Raw genomic sequence first — 8,335 nt, forward strand, 5'->3', positions numbered from 1 at the left:
ACCCTTGCCAATTCATTTGTGTCGCGTGAGATTTCTTATTGGTTATGTCTGATAATGGTGTTATGACTAAACCAGTGGTGTCGTAACGAAACTGAGGGCCTTCTGTGTGTGCGCACATGGTTGCGCTACTCGACACACGCTAGTATCACAGATAGTAGTCATAATCCATTATGAGATTACATCAATATGTTATCTTCCGTAGACCTCCTCCTTGAAACAATTTCTATGTTGTTTGTGAAGTGATCAAGCAACATCTATCATCTCTGTTGGATCAAATGGGCATACCACTTCCATGTGTGGTCTTATTTCTTTTGATCTTGGTAGTGACTACTTATACAAGTTCCCTTTACATCCTTTGTGTATAGGTGAAGACTTGGAGCTTTTTAGTGTCGAGGGACAACTGATTAGCTCTCAAAATGGAGATTGGAATTTTCCTGCTGCTGAGATGCATGAATTTGTTCATTCGCTCTCCTATTTAATCCATGTATTCCTGAACCAAGTGGATAATTCATCTCGCATGAAGAAACGGATGAACAACATGACCAAATGGATTTCTACCCAAATACATGATCTCCTATTAGCAAATGTGAACTCTCAACCCTTGCCTTACCGATGGTACTGAGAGGACATGCCCAATGTCAAAAGTAGTTCAACAAGTTGGTTTTACTAAACTTGTAACTGCCCAATGAACAAAGTTGAGTTTAGAGATCGTTTTGTCGAGTTATCTAAACTCACTTTGGGTCAAACTATCCTAAAGAAAGTACTTGCAAGAATCGAGATTAAGTCGGCCAGTAACCACCTAATCATTGCTCTAGTCGTGCCTTGATCGTCTTATGTGTGCTTTTCCAGCATGGGTGATCAGGTCGAATCATGCCTAGAGCTCGATAAAATGGATTGGTTGTGAAGGCAGCATCTACAGATTCCTTCACTGGTGAATTTTCGAGTCTCCATCATTTTCAGGGACTTGGATTTTCTGGCTACTCACGAGTTAATTGTGATGTTATTCGACATCCATACTTGTCTTATGTGCTATGAAATTCTAATGACCACTTGTTGGTAAACCTCTTTCTTTGTGTTTTACCCAAGAGGTTGCATCTGATTCTGTTTGGGTAAAATCGCGTATTTGCCGCTCGCTCAACAGACTCAGATAGTACAGTGTCATCAGAAAAAGCAAACTGCACACACGGAACCTTATGTGTTCTTTTGGCAGATATCGCCTCTATTGTTGGACATCTCTAAATTAGCTTACGACAATACATATTATGTCCACTAGTGAAACAACATTCTGAGACACTCGCCTTCGCCCAAGACTACCTTAGGATTACGCTGATATGGACAGGAGTTACTTACCTCTCTACTCTTAGAAGACTTTCGTTCTGAATCTCGGGACAAGATTCTTTTAAGGGGGAGGGTTGTAACACCCCAGGTGTTTACCTCCTATTAAGCAGTGACTATGGACTTAAGCACGAGCTATCGATGAGAATAATAATCTATATCTAAATCATAGACATCCTCGCCTTTCATGATTTCGATATAGCATCTGTCTCCAACTATCTAGACTGTCCAAAATATTTCGTGAAGTTTAGACTTTATCGATCTTCTAAAATGTCGAGTCCAGTGCTATTCAAATTTATCGGGTGCGTGAATGCGATTTCGGAATTAGATCGAGTTTATAATTTGGACCGTGTTCATGTCAAGAAATATAAGGCATATAATTATTAATTAAATCAAATGGTATCCAAAATCATGTTGTCAGACTTTGGGTTTCGGACTTGGTAGAGTTAAATAAACCTGAATTTCAGTGAGTTTGCTCAACTTTGGAGCTTTCTTGTGACTAATCTGTGATGTTATTATCTACAATCTCTAAGCAAAGTGTTAGAGGGTAGTGTGGCGAGCAGTCTCTGTTAAGCTGGATCTCCCTGAATTTGCTTAGAATTGGGAGAAATTGTTGTTCTTAGTTGAGCTGTCCGGCAAGTTGTGCACTGAACATTGTTCAGTTAGCTGGTGCAGAATCAGTGTTTTCGTCTCGTTTTGGAGCACAATAACTCTTAATCCGTGAGCCTTAGGCCTTGGATTGCTGTAGAAAATTTGTAGATCTATGTTTTGGGAATAAGTTTAGTTAACTTAGGTTGGTCTTTTATTGCTTGAAATAGTGAGGTTTGAAGGGGTAGAAATGAGAGTTCAGACGGTTTGTTTTGAGTTCATTTCAGATGGTTGCAGCTTAGTTCAGTTTTGGGGAGCAGAAAAATCCCCACGTCTCTGCTATGTTCCACTTGCAGCAGTTTGGATTGAGGCCGTGGATAGGAGAAGAATTCGATGCTTCCAGTGCCTAAGTCATTTATGCTTGGTGTTTATTCCGTTGCCGCAGCCTCCTCCTTGATTTTTCTTCCACCGCCGCACGCTGTTCTGGAGATTTTTCTTCCACATTCGCTGCTCCCTTATCCCCGGCAAGCTTCATCCCTTGCGCGCTGTCGTTATCCCGTCGGCCGCCGCTGTTCTCGCCTTCATCCGCTCGGCCGCTCGGCCACCTATTTCTCCTCCCGTGCGCGCTCCAGCCCAAGCAAGCTTGCCCCACCTCGGATTTCCCTTCCCTCGGCGTGGTCTCTGCCGTTCGCTGCTCCTGCCGCGAGTCCCTGGTGTCGTGCGCGCGCGTTCTTGGACCCAGTTTGGAGCTCGCCCCGCCATGGAGCGCTCCTTCTCTGCTCCTTCCTACCCGTTCTTGCGCGTTGGATTTTCTCCCTCAGCCATGGTGGCCGTGCGCCCTTCCCCCAGTCGATCTTCCCAGCGCACGGCCTGTCCCAGCTCCTGTGCGCGTTCCCTGTGCTCGCCCAGCCGTCGAGCTTCCTTGCGCACGCGTGCTTCCTCCCTGCAGCGCCCCTCCCTTGCTCGGCTTTTCACAGGCGACGATGGTCACGCTCGCCCAGTCCTTGGTCGCGCCCAGCCGGAGTTTTCTCCCTGCTCGGCTTCGACTGCCGTTCCCCGCGCTCGCATTTTCCATTATTCCTTGCCTGTACTTCGTTTCGAGTTCGAGCGCGGTCAGTTCCTTCTTCACCGGTTGATTAGTTCTGCTGTTGTGCGTCTCGGTACTCTTGCAGATCCCTGGTAGCCGCGCTCAGTGGAGCTCTCTGCGCACGCGCAGCTTGCTATTTCTTTGTTTGCGCCGCGCACGAATTTTCTCTGCTCGCCACGGCGTGTCGAGCTTCCGCGTCAAGCTCCTCTCTTCCGTGCAGGCCGTTGTGTTGTCTGTCGGTCTGCTCGCCGTGGCATAGTCGTGGAACTTCCTCGGTGCCGCGCGTGTCAGATCATTGGGTCGCGTTCTGCTCGGCTCTCATGCCGTTGATTTTGGCTCTGGTGCGGGCTCTTCTCTGGTGCTTGTTGGCCTCGCCGTCGTTGTCGTGACCACGAGTCCTGTTGTCTCCCTGCATCGGTTTCTGCCTGTGCTCGAGCCTTGCCACTGGTACCCTCACCGTGGAACTGTTCGTCACCATGCTCGAAAAGCTCTAGTCGCGCGCGAATTTTCTTTGCTTGGCTTTAATTCCCAATCGCGTCGTCGACCTCGTCGTTTGTCGTCGAGTCGTCGAACTCGTCATCCCCTGCTCGACCCCCACCTCACCAGCTCGCTCCAGACTTCAATCAAAGGTCGTCGTCGATATTTAATGAATTCGATATTCATGCCCGAATTAGACAAGTTTGTGGTGGTCTTTATTAATGATATTTTGATCTGTTCCAAGAATGAGGAGGAGCATGCAAAACATTTGCGGATTGTGTTAACACGTTTGAGAGAACATTAACTTTATGCCAAATTTTGCAAGTGCGCGTTCTGGTTCGAGGAAATCCAATTTTTAGGATATGTTTTATGTGCTAAAGGGATTGCGGTTGATCCCAGCAAGGTCAATGATATTTTGGAATAGAAATCTCCTACTTCAGTGCATCAAGTTAGAAGTTTTCTTGGATTGGCTGGTTATTACCGCAGGTTTATCTCGGATTTCTCCAAAATCGTTAAACCTATTACTGAGCTACTAAAGAATGATGTTAAGTTTGGCTGGTCTCCAAAGTGCAATGAGGCCTTTGAACAGTTGAAAATATTGCTGACCACTGCACCGATTTTGGCTCAACTGGATATCGAGAAGCCATATGATGTTTATTGTGACGCATCCGGCATTGGGCTTGGGTGTGTTCTAATGCAAGAAGGACAAGTAATAGCGTATGCTTCAAGGCAGCTGCGCTGGCATGAGGAACATTACCCAACTCATGATTTGGAACTGGCTGCAGTAGTTCATGCCCTTAAGATTTGGCATCATTATCTACTAGGTATATGTCATATATATAGATCACAAGAGTTTAAAGTACATTTTCACCAAGTCGAAGTTAAACATGAGACAGAGAAGGTGGCTCGAGCTGATCAAGGATTATGACCTAGAAATTCATTATCACCCAGGAAAGGCTAATGTGGTGGCAGATGCTTTAAGTCATAAAGCCTCATGTCATTGCCTCACAATGAGATCACCTGACACCACTTTATGTCAGGAAATGGAAAGATTAAATCCAGGGATAGTACAACAAGGAACTTTGACGCATTTGAAGCTTGAGTCAGTTATTCTGCAAAGGATTATTGATGCTCAAAGGATAGATAAGGGTATGAAATATATTCATGAGAAAATGGAGGCTGACAAAGCTAATTGTTTTAGGAAATATGATCAAGGAGTGATATGGTTTAAAGACCGCATAGTGGTGCCTAAGAATGCTTAACTTCGTCAATAAATCTTGGATAAAGCTCATCTTAGTTAGTATGCCATTCACCCTAGAAGTACTAAGATGTATCAAGATTTCAAACAGCATTACTGGTGGACTAAGATGAAGATTGAAATTGCTCGCTATGTGGCGAAATGTGACACTTGTAGACGAGTTAAGGCAGTGCATATAAAAGTTGCTGGACCTTTACAATCATTGTCGATCCCAACCTAGAAATGGGAAGACATCAGTATGGATTTTATTGTGGGATTACCCAAGACATCTAAAGGATTTGACTCTATTTGGGTCATAGTTGACCGGCTTACAAAGACAACTCATTTTCTTCCAGTAAAAACATATTACCCGGTTATTACCTATGTTGAGTTATATGTGGCTCGTATTCTCAGCTTGCAAGGAGTTCCAAAGACGATAGTGTCGGACCGAGGACCGCAATTTGTATCCAAGTTTTGGGAAGAGCTGCACAAATCTTTGGGCACTAAATTGTTCCACAGTTCGGCCTATCATCCTCAAACAAGCAGACAAACTGAAAGGGTAAATCAAATACTAGAAGATATGTTACGAGCCTATGTATTGGAGTTCCCACAAAAATGGGATGATTGTCTGCCGCTAGCAGAATTTTCTTATAATAACAGTTACCAAGAGAGTATTAAAATGGCACCGTTTGAAGCTCTGTACGGACGACGATGCAGAACACCCTTGAATTGGTCAAAACCAGGAGAACGGTGGTTTTTTAGGTCTGATTTGGCTAAAGAAACAAAGGAAAAGGTCCAACGCATAAGACATAACTTGAGAGAAGCTCAAGCTCGGCAGAAAAATTATGCGGATAAACGACATCGACCATTGGTTTTTCAAGTCGGCGATCATGTGTACCTAAAAGTATCACCAATGAAGGGTGTTAGTCAATTCGGGGTTAAAGGAATGTTAGCACCCCGATACATTGGCACGTTCCCCATTCTTGAGAGATGTGGGCAAGTTGCGTATAGACTTCGGTTGCCAGAATCATTGTCTGTTGTGCATAATGTGTTCCATGTATCTCATTCGAGTTTTGGATCAGAAGTACATAATTACTCGAAAGAGGACTCTCAAGTTTTATAAGGTACAGTGGAACCAACACACCAAAGAAGAAGCTACCTGGGAGACTCAAGACTTCTTAGAGAAACATTTTCCTAAGTTTTTAGCCTCCTGTAATCTTTAAAGTTTATGTACTTTATTGTAAAGTTAGAACAAACCCCCACACCCACCCACTGCTCTGTAAGAGAAATTAGGAAATAAAGTTGTGACGCGTTTCCTTTTCCATTACTTACCCTAGAGCCTTAAATCTCAGGACGAAATTCTTTTATGCAGGAAAGCATGTAACATCTCTAGTGTTACAAGAACTAAAACTTTGGCATGACATCATATGCATTAGCATTTCATTATGTATGTTACCTAGAGTGCATCCACTAGGTAAAAATTTCAAAACAAGCTTGTAATGTGATGACTTGATTTGATCTTTAACCCTAAGATAGGGCACTTACCCAAGGGTTAGAAGCATGTGGGTGTGTGAGATGATAATTTGAGTATGATCTCAAAGGTTAGTGGATATGTTCAAGAGAGAATAAACATAGAAAGTTTGAGTGGCACATAAACCCTAGAACACTCAAAACCCTAATAGAAACCGTAAAAACCCTAATTAGTGTTCTATTAGGTGACTCCAATTTCTATGCACTTTTGGACCAAAGTGCATATATCGAAGTAGTAGAGTAACAAAAACTAAGCAACTTTTACATTTTGGGATTTCCAAGTTTTGTGGAGCAAATTGGAGTAAATTGCAAAAGATCCCAAATGTACCCCTATACTTAACCCTGAAATGCAGTGTTAACTAGCTAAATTCAAGCCCTATTATCTTCTGATCTGTGGAGATTTTGCTATGGGTTACTACAACAAATTTGTAGAGTTAATATAGTAGTCCATGTTTGATTAAGTGATTGAGCCCTAGAGCTGTATAGAAAATGGAGCAAAAAGGCCTAGAATTTGGGCAATGAGTCGTGTGCTGGTCTGAAAGTCAGACTGACAGTTGCATCGGATCGAGCTTAGAACCAAATTGTGCTCGATCAGGTGAATGTATCATCAAGAACCCTATAACAAAGTTGAAGCTGGTATAATGGGCAACAACTTTGATGTAGTCGGATAAGAAGTTTGTCACATGAAAATCTAAGAACGAAGCTCCTCAACTTTCTCTGTCAGGAGCACTGAGTAAACTTCCCATGGTACAGTAACCTGAAGAAGATCCCAGGTGCAGTGCACCTACAGCCGGTGATCCTCGCGTCGCAATCCACGTCGGTGCTGTGATTCGTGCTCTGTGGCGCGTGGATAACTGTGAGAGGTAAAAAGATCGGAAGGGAGGTGGATATGGTCTCGGACGTGAGCTTATCGGCCTCACTCGATTGCTTTGCGACGTGGTCGAGCGGCCGATGTCATCGTGGGACACCGGCGATCTCAATCACGCCACGCCATAGGTCGTCTTACCACGTCATCATGAGTCGTGGAGAGTAACTAGTGATTGTCATAGGACTTTGCCCCAGTGCGTGTCACGGTGAACTCGCCTTAGTACCAATATAACGCCACCGCCGTGATCTGAATTTCGTTCAAATTCGGAGCAACCGTGGCTGGCTTCTATAAATTGAGTGTTTCCCTTGCTCCGCCCCCTTGTCACGAACCCAATGCAACCCCATCCACGTCCTGCCATCCACCATAGCCCGAGGAATTGGGATTTTTCCCCAAACCGGTCATCAACGCCGCCGCGAGGCATCTCGTCGTGGTCAAAGCCCTCTAAGGTAGCTACAGTCGGGCTTAAGAGTGTTTTGAGTTCTCTTACATGTCGCGATGCTCATTGACCCGCCCGATTGAACTCTACCACAGCCGAAACCCTGGAACATTATGTCGCCACCGTGGAACACCACCATGGACACTCCCTCCGTCGACTCACTGCTCTGTCCTTTCACCCATCATCCCGACCATCGTCCTTGTGTCCAGGTGAGTTACTGAAGCTTATCGTACCCTCACTTCGAACGCTACCACGTTGTATCACTGGGAACGGGTCTGTAAAGGTTTCGAGTCCGCGGGTGCTCCTACACTGAGCTCTAGAATGGAGTTTGTGCCCAATTTTTATCCCTGGTGTAGCGCCAAGAGTGGAATTAGGTGTAAGAGCAAATTTGAGCATAGATTGGTTTGGCGATGTTGGTACTCGCTCTCCTGGGCAAGTTGATCCAACGGGGGAGTGGAAAGGGTGCAAGCAAAGTTTAACGTGGGATGGCAATTGCTCTGTTAATCTGGCCTCTCAAGGGCACTGTACGGGGTACTCGAGCGGCCAACGTTCCAAGGCAAGTTCGTTTATGCCCTTGGGTACCCAGGTTATCCCCAGAATATTCCCATAAAGGGAGGTTACAAACCGTCATTACAGAAAAGCTATTACAGATTAGGCCCGTAACACGCTTGTCCACGTGGGGCCCGTTACAGTGGGCCAAATTCCACGTGGGCCTCCAGGAGAGATGAACCCGCGGGATTAGCAGACTTCATTGGAGTCTAGCCTTCGTCTTGCAGC

Source organism: Zea mays, chromosome 9 (assembly GCF_902167145.1).
Source record: "Zea mays cultivar B73 chromosome 9, Zm-B73-REFERENCE-NAM-5.0, whole genome shotgun sequence".
Lineage (NCBI taxonomy): Eukaryota > Viridiplantae > Streptophyta > Magnoliopsida > Poales > Poaceae > Zea > Zea mays.